The sequence below is a fragment of the Macrobrachium rosenbergii genome, chromosome 46 (assembly GCF_040412425.1).
Source record: "Macrobrachium rosenbergii isolate ZJJX-2024 chromosome 46, ASM4041242v1, whole genome shotgun sequence".
NCBI lineage: Eukaryota > Metazoa > Arthropoda > Malacostraca > Decapoda > Palaemonidae > Macrobrachium > Macrobrachium rosenbergii.
Window position 1 is genome coordinate 2,060,001 of NC_089786.1, and position 12,500 is coordinate 2,072,500.

The window sequence follows — 12,500 nt, forward strand, 5'->3', positions numbered from 1 at the left end:
CTTTTTAAAAACTCTTTTGAACTGTGTTTATCAATTTCTTCATAACACCGTATTGCCTAGGTTTTTTTATTATTTTTTTTTTTTTGGCCTGGACGAGTGATTAAGTATTGAGAAGAATCTTTTGGAGAACATTGTGTGTGTGTGTGTGTTTTTTTTTTTTTTTACATGGGACACTGATTAAGTATCGCTTTGATGCATCTTTTAAAATAGTTTTTATTTAGTTTTTTTTTTACCTGGGAGCTTAAGCAATAGATTTTTTTTTTAGTTTTTTTTTACCTGACGGGGGGGCGGGGTTTGGCTTAAGCGTTCTTTGACAATGACCCTTCACAAAGGGACGGCGCCCCCCCTCCCCTGAAAAGTGTGACGTTACACACAGAGAGAGAGAGAGAGAGAGAGAGAGAGAGAGAGAGAGAGTGAGTGAGTCAACAAGGGCATGTATGATCAAGGAGGCTTAATGAGAACATCTTTCTCTCCCTTTCTTTTTCTCCTTTCTTTTTCTTTTTTTTCTCCTTTCTTCCTACAAAAGAAACCTTTTGGGAAATGAGAAAAGGGGGGATAAATAAAAGGGGGTAGGGTGTGTTTATGGGGTCGGGGGGAGGGTATTAGGCTAGATTATACATTAGGTGAAGGGGAGGGAGGGAGTGGGTATTTCAAAGTTGACCTAAGTTGACCTAAGATAATAAAAAAAATATTTTTAAGGAAATATTATTTATGGCCTCTGGAAGGTCAAAGCAAGTATTCAATTTTAAGTATTTTGGGCAAATTGTAGTTTTGAAATGCGTAAAAAAACAAATTTAAAATTGGTCATTTTTTATACAGAATTTTACAGCTATTTTCAAATTATTTTTCGACAGTGGTCCAGTCGCCTGCTATGTACACAAACATGCACAAACCAAACACAAACAGGATGATATGTGGAGGTTTTGAAATGAGGTTTTCAAAACGTTAAACATCCTGATTTTTAATATAAATATAAACATATATATAAATATAAATATATATATATGCACATACATACATACATACATACATACATACATACATACATACATACATAAACATACATATATAGACTGTCACACCTTCACAAACACAAACAGATAAATACCCAAACTTGAAGAGTCATCATTCACGGCTCACAAACACGCACAAACTACAGAAGACAGCAACAAACAAACAAACTCAAGAAACAAAAATAAAACACAAAAAAGGCATAAAATCACGCACGCTCCTGCCCATCCAGAAGTGGGGACTGTCCCATACGTCCTGGGAGAGAGGATTTTGAACCCGAGAGTTAACTGGTCACAGATCTAAAAGGAATATTCATCCGGATATACACATAAGGCCTGGGATTCGGTGTGTGCTTATGTATGTATGTATGTATGTATGAGTATTTAAAGAGTTTGTGTTATGTTATACTCACACAAATAACATACACTTATATATGTGTATTTGTGTGTGTGCGCGTATACTGTGTGTATTTCCTATAGTGTATGGGTAATGAATTCTTTTAGTTATCTGCCGCCTAGAGGCCATATTTATACACACACAAACACTCACACATACATACATACATACATACATACATACATACATACATACATACATAATATACACATACATACATATACTCATAAACATACACATACACCTTCACATACGCACAAACATGCACATACACTTGGACATACAACAATACACAAACACCTTCACATACTAACAAGCATTCATAAACACCTTCACATACTCAAAGCATACGCATACACCTACACATACACAAACATAAACACAAAACAAACAAACAAACACTCAAGAACAAACACACGTGCACACAAACACTGTCTCTCTGCAATGGACGACGAGATAGTGAAGAGAACTTGACAGCACAAGATTTGTCTCTCATTGTCTGTCGAGAGAGTGATAGCACACCAAGTGTCAAACTCTCTCTCTCTCTCTCTCTCTCTCTCTCTCTCTCTCTCTCTCTCTCTCTCTCTCTCTCTCTCTCTCTCTGGACCCCATCAGGCTCGCCAGGGTCAGTCCATTTCTGCATTACAGGCATCGGACCTGTCTGGCTCGATATCTGATGAATGTGTTTGTTACAGGCAGGGAAGGGAGAGAGAGAGAGAGAGAGAGAGAGAGAGAGAGAGAGAGAGAGAGAGAGAGAGAGAGAGAGAGAGGAGAGGGAGGAGGGGGAGGAGGGAGGAAGTGAAGTCATGGCTGGAGAGAGAGTGGGTTTAACATGTAGGAATTTTATATATGTACTCCGACTGTGTGTAGAGAGAGAGAGAGAGAGAGAGAGAGAGAGAGAGAGAGAGAGAGAGAGAGGAAGTCATTCATCGTTACTGCCATTATTCATTATTTATTCAGTGAAGAAGAAGAAGAAGAAGAAGAAGAAGAAGAAGAAGAAGGAGGAAGAAGAAGAAGAAGAAGGAGGAGGAGGAGGAGGATGGGAGGAGGAGGAGGGATGGGAGGAGGAGGAGGAGGAAGAGGATGGGAAGAGGAGGTGGAGGAGAGACGAGGAGGAGGGGTGAGGAAGAAAAAGAAGAAGAAGAAGAAGAAGAAGAAGGAGAGGAGGAGGAGAAGAGGGGTGAAGAGGAGGAGGAGGAGGGAGGTGGAGAAGAAGAAGAAGAAGAAGAAGAAGAAGAAGGAGAGGAGGAGGAGAAGAGGGGTGAAGAGGAGGAGGAGGGAGGTGGAGAAGAAGAAGAAGAAGAAGAAGAGAAGAAGGAGGAAGAGGTAGGAAGAAGATGAGGAGGAGGAGGGAGGAAGAGGAATCTGTTGTGATTATGACGAAAACAAACACATTTATCAGAAGAGGATTATACGGGGAGAGAGAGAGAGAGAGAGAGAGAGAGAGAGAGAGAGAGAGATTGTGGTTGCTGTTATTGTACTGAAATGCAGATATATAAATATGTTTTACGTCCACAGCAATATTTATCAGGTTATGTTTGTCACCGTCGTGAGAGAGAGAGAGAGAGAGAGAGAGAGAGAGAGAGAGAGAGAGAGAGAGAGAGAGAGAGAGAGTTCAGTGATTATCTGAAGAGAAACAGAAGCAGATATATCATCAAGGTATGTTTAACATCACCACAAAAAATGAGAGAGAGAGGGAGAGAGAGAGAGAGAGTTCAGTGATTATCTAAAGAGAAACAGAAGCAGATATAGCATCAAGGTATGTTTAACATCATCACAAAAAATGAGAGAGAGAGAGAGAGAGAGTTGCAGTTGATTAACGTCACCAGCTTAGCCCATGGAGGGAAACTGGATCGCAAAGAGAGAGAGAGAGAGAGAGAGAGAGAGAGGGAATGCTACAGTCGCCTGGATTTCCTTAATGGCTTTATCCATCTTCCATCAGCATCCTTTAATGCTCTCTTCTCTCTCTCTCTCTCTCTCTCTCTCTCTCTCTCTCTCTCTCTCTCTCTCTCTCTCTCTCCCCTATTCATTGCATCACTACAACAATTTATTTAAGAGTTTCCCCTCTGTAGACTTTGGTAATCCAACGTCTGCAGGAAGTACATTGCCCAAATAAATGGCCCATCTCCCCCCCTCCCCTACCCCTACCCCTACCCTCCCCTACCCCCTCCTTCCCCCCTCTTCCTGTTTCCCCTTCCTGTCCTTTGCTTTCCTTGCTTTCCCCTCTTTTTCCCCCAGCGTCCGGATTCATAGAGTTGATCTTCTGTGAGCTGACATGTTTCACGTTTTTTATTTTATTTTATTAGTTTTTTGCTTGATATTTCATATTTACTTTCTTAGTTTTTCGTTTTTATAATTTATTTTTATTTTATTCGTTTTTTTTATTTTATGTTTATTTTATTAGTTTTTCGTTTTTATATTTTTTTATTTTATTCGTTTTTTATTTTGTTTACTTTTTTAGTTTTTCGTTTTTATTTTTTATTTTATTAGTTTTTTATTTTATGTTTACTTTATTAGTTTTTCGTTTTTATTTATTTTAATTTTGTTAGTTTTTGTTTTTTACTTATGTTTACTTTCTTAGTTTTTCGTTTTATTTTTATCTTTATTTTATTTTTTTTTTACTTTTTTAGTTTTGCGCTTTTATCTACATTCATTTTATTAATGTTTTATTTTTATTTATTTCATTACTTTTTGTTATTTGTATTCATTTTATTAATTTTTAATTGAAATTATTTTGTTCGTTTTTTCTTCTTTATTTGTATTAATTTTGTCTGTTTTTTATTCATGTCTGTTTTTTCGTTTTTATTTATATTTTATTAGTTTATTAAAGTTTCTTCCAGGTTTTTTTATTTAGATGGAAGATTAATTTTTTTTAAACATCCTTTGGAAATTCATATTTTTGTCCACAAGCTCATTTTAAAAACTTTTGCTTAATTTTCAAATAAATTCCTAAAGACATTTGCATAGCTCAAGTTAAATTCTTTCATTTCTCAACTGCTACTTAGCAGAATAAAATTTCAAAAATATATTACAGTGGTTCTCAACCAGGGGTGAATCCCCCCCTTAGGAGAGAATTTCAGAGTTTCAGGGAGGTAACTGTGACCAAGGATTTTTAGCATAATATGCATTTGGAATGCACCTTTTGGGGCAGACAGTTTTGGAAAAGGGTGATGGGGGTGGGGTGAGAATGACATTCTGACATATGGTGAAAGGTGCATTGGCCAAAAAAAGGTTGAGAACCTAAAATGAGAATCACTGATATATTACATATGATGATAAATCAGGGGGATTTTATTTTCATTCTCGACTTTTGGTCTTTACAAGAATCTCTGTAGCAAATATTCGTATGATTGAATTATGTGATCTAATTTTTTAACTTCAAATTGTTGAGCTCGTCAATAAAATTTCAAGAGTTATCTCATGAACTTTAAATTTCAAATTTTTCCAAATTCTGATATGGTACGAGGCTCTTAAAGATGTAGATATTTATGTCAGTTAAGTAGAAATTTTATTGAAATAATGAATTGTACATTTAATTCTTAAAATTTTGATCAATCTCTCTCGTAATACTTAAGTTAGTTTAAACACAGACAGTTTAATATACAGAATTTTATAGACATTTTTTCTATCAAACATAACGAAAATTAAATAGACTTCCCTTTTTAGTTTTCTGTAAAAGAAAACTATTGTGCCGGCTTTGTCTGTCCGTCCGCACTTTTTCTGCCCGCACTTTTTTCTGTCCGCACTTTTTTCTGTCCACGCTTTTTCTGTCCGAACTTTTTCTGTCCGCCCTCAGATCTTAAAAACTACTGACGCTAGAGGGCTGCAAATTGGCATGCTGACCATCCACCCTCTAATCATCAAACATACCAAATTGCAGCCATCTAGCCTCAGTAGTTTTTATTTTATTTACGGTTAAAGTTAGCCATGATCGTGCATCTGGCAACGATATAGGACAGGTCACAACCAGGCCGTGATTAAAGTTTCAAGGGCCGCGGCTCGTACAGGATTATACCGAGACCACCGAAAGATAAATCTATTTCCGGTGGGCCTCGATTATACGCTTTTACATATTTTTTTTTTTTATTTTAGAATTTTCAGAGCTCAGATCATTCCCCTATGCTTTCGAGATCAGTTGAAACCTGGAGGTTTTCCACAAATCGTTATTCACATCATTACTTTTTTTTTTTTTTTTTTTTTTTCCTTTGACCTCTTTTTTCCTTGTTTTTCACATAGGCAGGATTACCGGAAACCGCTGCATAACTCCAATCCTTTTCCCATATCCTGTTTTTTTTTAATAGTGATTCTTCTGGTGAATATCATATCTCATAATTTTTGGAACTGGGGAAGTATTGGCTGGTTTCTTTTTTAAATATTTTTTTTTTTTTGGTAATGGGAAAGTATTAGCTGATATCTTTTTTTAAATATTTTTTGGTAATGGGATAACATTGGCTGATTTCTTTTTTAAATATTTTTTGGTAATGGGGAAAACATTGGCTGATTTCTTTTTTAAATATTTTTTGGTAATGGGAAAATATTGGCTGATTTCTTTTTTAAATATTTTTTGGTAATGGGAAAATATTGGCTAATTTCTTCTTAAAATATTTTTTGGTAATGGGAAAATATTGGCTGATTTCTTTTTTAAATATTTTTTGGTAATGGGAAAATATTGGCTGATTTCTTTTTTAAATATATTTTTGTTATTGGGAAAATATTGGTCGTCTTTTTTTACATTTTTTTGTATTTGGAAAATATTAATTCGTCTGTTTTTTAATATTTATTTTGTATTGGGAAAATATTGATTATCTTTTAAATATTTTTAGTAATGAGAAAATAATGGTTCATACGTTTTTAAAATATTTTTTGGGTTAAGGGAAACTGTTGATTGTTCTCTTTTATAAAATATATTTTTGGTGATGGGAAAATATTGGTAATCTATTTTAATAATGTTTGGTGGTATAGGGAAAATATTAGTTGATCTTGTTTTAAATATATTTTTGTGGTTGGGAAAATATTGATCGATCTCCCTTTTTGAATATTTATTTTGGCAATGGGAAAATATTGGTTGATCTCCTTTTTAAGTACTTTTTTGGTAATGGGAAAATATTGGTTGATTTTTTTATTTTGGTAATGGGAAAATACTGGTTGATTTTTTTTAGTTTGGTAATAGAAAAATATTGGTTGATTTTTAAAAATTTTGGTAATGGGAAAATATTGGTTGATCTCTTTTTTAAATAGTTTTTTGTGTTGTGAAAATATTGATTGATCTTTATAATTTTTTTGTGTTGGGAAAATATTGATTGATATCTTACTTTTTAAGTATTTTTTTAGCGTATTTTAGTGTAAGACATATTTTCTTTCCTTCCCCCAACTTTCAGCAAGAATGTAACTGACCACAGTCACCTGACTACCAGGTACACAATCTACTAAGTGGAGCAACAGGAGCCATCCCAAAGTAGTCCGGCCTCGGTTGGAACTCGAGCCAGGCCCTCTGAGACTTGAGTGCTTTAACACAGGGGTGTGTGTAAGGGTCGCAGCCTCATCCTAAAATTACTTTGTAACGATTTTAAGTGATATTTTGGCCCTGTCTAAAATTGTGTTTAATTAATTTTTTTTTTTTTCTTTTCAGAAGGTGTGGAAGTTCCGAAGGCTTTGTTTTCAAAGGTAAGTTGACTAATGCTTTCAATTCCTTCGACTTTGCTTTTGATAACTTTATTCCTGCTAAATAACAGGATTTTCTATTCCTGCTGTCAGTAGGATTTGATAACTTAATTCCTGATAAGTAAAGGGGGGTTGATAACTTTATTCCTGCTAAATAAGAAGGGTTGATAACTTTATTCCTGCTAAGTAACAGGGATTGTTAAGAAACGAAGATTGATCACTTGATTCCTGCTAAGTAAGAGGGGTTGATAACTTTATTCCTTTCAAGTAACAGAGGTTGATCACTCTATTCCTGCTAAGTAACAGGTTGATAACTTAGTTCCTGCTAAGGAAGAAGGGTTGATAACTTTGTTCCTTCTAACTAACCGAATTCGATAACTTTATTCCTGCGAAGTAACCGAATTCGATAACTTTATTCCTGCGAAGTAACCGAATTCGATAACTTTATTCCTGCGAAGTAACCGAACTCGATAACTTTATTCCTGCGAAGTAACCGAATTCGATAACTTTATTCCTGCGAAGTAACCGAACTCGATAACTTTATTCCTGAATATAACTTTATTCCTGCTAAGTAACCGAATTATAACTTTAAACTCCTGCCAAGTAATACGAACTCGATAAATTTATTCCTGTTTAACCGAATAAAATATTATTCCTCATGAAGTAACTGAATTCGATAACTTTATTCCTGAGAGAGAACCGAGAGAGATAACTTTATTCCTGAGAAGTAACCGAATTCGATAACTTTATTCCCGCTCGAATTCGATAACTTTATTCCTGAGACGCGGAGGCGATAACTTTATTCCTTGCCAAAAACCGAATTCGATAACTTTATTCCTGCGAAGTAACCGAATTCGATAACTTTATTCCTCGGGCCGAATCCGATAACTTTATTCCTGCGAAGTAACCGAACTCGATAACTTTATTCAAAGAAGTAACCGAACTGATAACTTTATTCCTGGAAGTAACTGAATTCGATAACTTTATTCCTGCGAAGCAACCGAATTAGATAACTTTATTCCTGCTAAGTAAGAAGGGTTGATAAATTTATTCCTGCCAAGTAACAAATTATCTTTTAAACTCTGCCAAAAGGTAATAATACTTCAGAGAGCTAAATGATAATAGCTCTGTTTAAAATAAAATATCGAGTCTGAATATGCAACAGAGAGAGAGAGAGAGAGAGAGAGAGAGAGAAGCAGGCAGGCTGGAAACCTTTTTTTTTTTCTCTTTTTTTTTTTGAGAACGCGAAGGCTGGCTGGATTCGCAAATTGCCAAAAGGTGAATTATTCAATTTAGGCGGTTCTCTGAGAGAAATGGCCGGTGTCATGTTGTTCAAAGTATAAATGGGAATGAAATGGAATCCACTGGAATGTATATACTGCTGGAAGTGCCTGAGCACAAGCAGGCATTTTTTTGTTCATATATATATATATATATATATATATATATATATATTTATATATATATATAATCAATATATATATATATATATATATATATATATATATTTATAAATATATGCCTGGAATATATTTATTTGTTCCTGGAATAGAGTTTTAAAAATGCCTGGATATCATACATTTATATTCCTGGAATATTTAAAAATATCAAGCACATTTCTTTTGTTCCTGGAATCAAGCATTTTAAAAATGCCTGGAATCAAGCACATTTCCTTTGTTCCTGGAATCAAGAGTTTTAAAAATGCCTGGAATCAAGCACATTTCTTTTGTTCCTGGAATCAAGCACATTTTCTTTGTTCCTGGAATCAAGAGTTTTAAAAATGCCTGGAATCAAAAATGCCTGGAATCAAGCTCTTTTGTTCCTGGAATTTCATTTTTTGTTCCTGAAATCAAGAGTTTTAAAATGCCTGGAATCATTTCTTTGTTCCTGGAATCAAGAGTTTTAAAAATGCCTGGAATCAAGCACATTTCCTTTGTTCCTGGAATCAAGAGTTTTAAAAATGCCTGGAATCAAGCACATTTCCTTTGTTCCTGGAATCAAGAGTTTTAAAAATGCCTGGAATCAAGAGTTTTAAAAATGCCTGGAATCAAGCACATTTCCTTTGTTCCTGGAATCAGGAGTTTTAAAAATGCCTGGAATCAAGCACATTTCCTTTGTTCCCGGAATCAAGAGTTGTAAAAATGCCTGGAATCAAGCATATTTCATTTGTTCCGGAAATCAAGACAGTTTTAAAAATGCTTGGAACCAAGCACATTTCCATTGTTCCGGGAATCAAGGAAATTTTTGAAATGCCTGGAATCACGCACACTTCCATTGTTCCGGGAATCAAGGCAATTTTAAAAATGCCTGGAATCAAGCACATTTACTTTCTTCCTGGAATCAAGCCAATGTTGCTAATGGCTGGAGTCAGACATTTCATTTGCTACTGGAATGAGGCCATTATTGCTAATGGCTAGCATTAACTTTTCGTTTGTTGCGTGTGTTGCTGGAATCAAGCAGATGTTGTTAGTTTTTGGATTCAGTTGGATAATGGTAATTCCTGGAAGTAAAAATATATTGGTAATGCTGGATACAATCAGTGACTATTTCTGGAATGCAGCAGACTGTGTTACTTCTGAAATTAAGCCAAAGATGTTATTTCTGGAATCGAAATGCGGTTCCAGGAAGTAAGCGGTTGTGTTTGATTTCTGGAATCAAATGGAAGTTAGTGCCTGTAATCATGTTCATGTTGCTATTCCCTGGAATTGATTGGCTATTGTCTGTAGCTGGAATCAAGCAGATCAATGCAGTTCCTGAAAACACTCATACATCATAACTTCACAGATTCCAGTCCAGGTAGTTCCTGGAATCATTCAGTTCTTGGAATCAAGCAGATGATATTTCATGGAAGCAAACTGCATAATTTCTCAGAAATTTTATAAACTAGATAGCAATCATTACTTGGTCAAAGGATCTAACAGTTACCTGTGAAAGATATTTCCAGTCTCAGTTTTTAGTCAAGAAATTTTTTTAAAAATTGTCAATGGCTAGAATTTTTCATTTACTTTATGACGAAGTGCATCATATTTTTTTTTTTTTTTATGTTCCTTCTGCTACTGGGGACAGTTTTATCTGTCCGTCCGCACTTTATTCTGTCCGCATTTTTTTTGTCCACACTTTTTCTGTCCACATTTTTTTTTTTCCCCACATTTTTTCTGTCTGCACTTTTTCTGTCCGCACTTTTTGTCCGCGTTTTTTGTCCGCACTCTTTCTGTCCGCACTTTTTCTGTCCGCACTTTTTTCTGTCCGCATTTTTTCTGTCCACACTTTTTCTGTCCGCACTTTTTCTGTCCGCACTTTTTTCTGTTCGCACTTTATTCTGTCCGCATTTTTTCTGTCCACACTTTTTCTGTCCGCACTTTTTTTTGTCTGCACTTTTTCTGTCCGCCCTCAGATCTTAAAAACTACTGAGGCTAGAGGGCTGCAAATTAGTATGTTGATCATCCACCTTCCAATCACCAAACATACCAAATTGCCGCCCTCTAGCCTCAGTAGTTTTGATTTTATTTGAGGTTAAAGTTAGCCATGATCGTGTGTCTGGCAGCGGTATAGAACAGGCCACCACCGGGCAGTGGTTAAAGTTTCATGGGCCGCAGCACGTACAGCAATGCACCGAGACCACCGAAAGATGTTTTCGGTGGCCTTGATTATACGCCGTACAGAAAACTCGATTGCGCCGAAGAAACTTCGACGCGTTTTTTACTTGTTTTATTTTTTTTTATTTTTTGTACTGGAGGAATAACTTGAACTTAATTTTCGAGAGGGTAACTTTATCGAATTACAAGCGAGTGGTTTCTGACTGACCGGCCACAGAGGGGGAGACTTGACCGAATTATGTGATCTCTGTTTGATTAGAATTTATTGCTGTAATTACATTTGAGTACAATTTTCGCATTACAGTGGAATACGCGTTGCCATTACCCCCGACTCGCGTCATAATTCATTTTGAGAATTACGTCAGAGAAGACGTATTTCTTTGACATCAGATAACACGATGGAAATTTCATAGAATACACCAGCTTTAAAGTCGTGAAATTAGTTTCTCTCTCTCTCTCTCTCTCTCTCTCTCTCTCTCTCTCTCTCTCTCTTCAAATTGACTTATGGGAATTATTAGAATATATACCAGCTTTAATTCATGAAATTAGTTTCTCTCTCTCTCTCTCTCTCTCTCTCTCTCTCTCTCTCTCTGCAATTGACTCTTTGGAAATCATTAGAATGTACCAGCTTTAAGTCATGAAATTATCTCTCTCTCTTTCTCTCTCTCTCTCTCTCTCTCTCTCTCTCTCTCTCTCTCTCTCACCAGTTGACACGATGGAAATTCTCTCTCTCTCTCTCTCTCTCTCTCTCTCTCTCTCTCTCTCTCTCTCTCTCTCTCTCTCTCTCTCTCTCTCTCTCTCATCAGTTGACAGGATGGAAATTATTAAAGTGTACCAGTTTTAATTCATGAAATTATTTTTTTTCTCTCTCTCTCTCTCTCTCTCTCTCTCTCTCTCTCTCTCTCTCTCTCTCTCTCTCAACCAGACCTCGCCACAAAACCATAATTCGGATGATCTCGATTGCTTTATCGTTATACATTCAGCCGTAATGCACACACAGCCTCTCCCAAAAGTCGGCTTAAACTAACCGATTCCCGTCGAGGAAAAACTGCCCCACTGAACGCGGCCGACTGACTTTGATGACTCCCAGCATTCCAGCAGAGGAGGGAGACTTTCAAATAAATTTACGGAGCGGGAATTCCCTGGAATATGTAGGAATGGTGACATTACTACAACTCCGTTGTTGTGGATTTTAAGGATTACCCGTCGGTGGGGGATTAATAGGATTTGCCTGCACTTTTCAGTTGTTGGGATGGCTGCCATGCAAGGTTTGTTCGTTGTGTGACGCCAGGTGATGTAGACAAATGGATGAATGGATGGTTGTGTTTAACGCTGGAATAAGCGGTTGTTTTAACAACATTTTGCCAAGCACGGGCTCTTGATTTCAAAAATATGCAAAAAATGTGACTTAGTCTTTTTACTTACTGACATTTTAAGCTGATATTTGTAAAAAAAATATGACTTAGGCTTGTTAATATGACATTTTGAATAATATATAAAAAATATAAAAAAATATGACTTAGAGTCTTGTTGTTATTGAGGTACACTGACATTTTGCAAAGCACGGGCTCTTGATATGAAAAAATATAAAAAAATATGACTCAGAATCTTGTTGTTATTGAGGTAAGCTGACATTTTGCCAAGCACGGGCTCTTGATTTGAAAAATATATAAAAGATATGTGACTTAGTCTTCTTGTTGTTATTGAGGTAAGTTGACATTTTGCTGAGCACGGGCTCTTGATATGAAAAGTATATAAAAGAAGTATAACTTAGAGTCTTGTTGTTATTGAGGTAAGCTGACATTTCGCAAAGCACGGGCTCTTGATATGAAGAAT

The 12,500-nt window shown here is 35.9% G+C and overlaps 1 protein-coding gene across 3 annotated transcripts in view; it reads left to right on the top strand.

Annotated features, from left to right (window-relative positions):
* LOC136830143 (leucine-rich repeat-containing protein 24-like) overlaps nucleotides 1-12,500 on the top strand; it is a 668,646-nt gene that overhangs the window by 336,875 nt on the left and 319,271 nt on the right. For 2 of the 3 annotated variants that reach the window (XM_067089346.1, XM_067089345.1), the window contains one exon: nucleotides 7,037-7,071. The gene's annotated coding sequence lies outside the window, so the exon portion shown is untranslated. The remainder of the gene's footprint in view (nucleotides 1-7,036; nucleotides 7,072-12,500) is intronic. The other variant, XM_067089344.1, reaches the window with a different exon arrangement.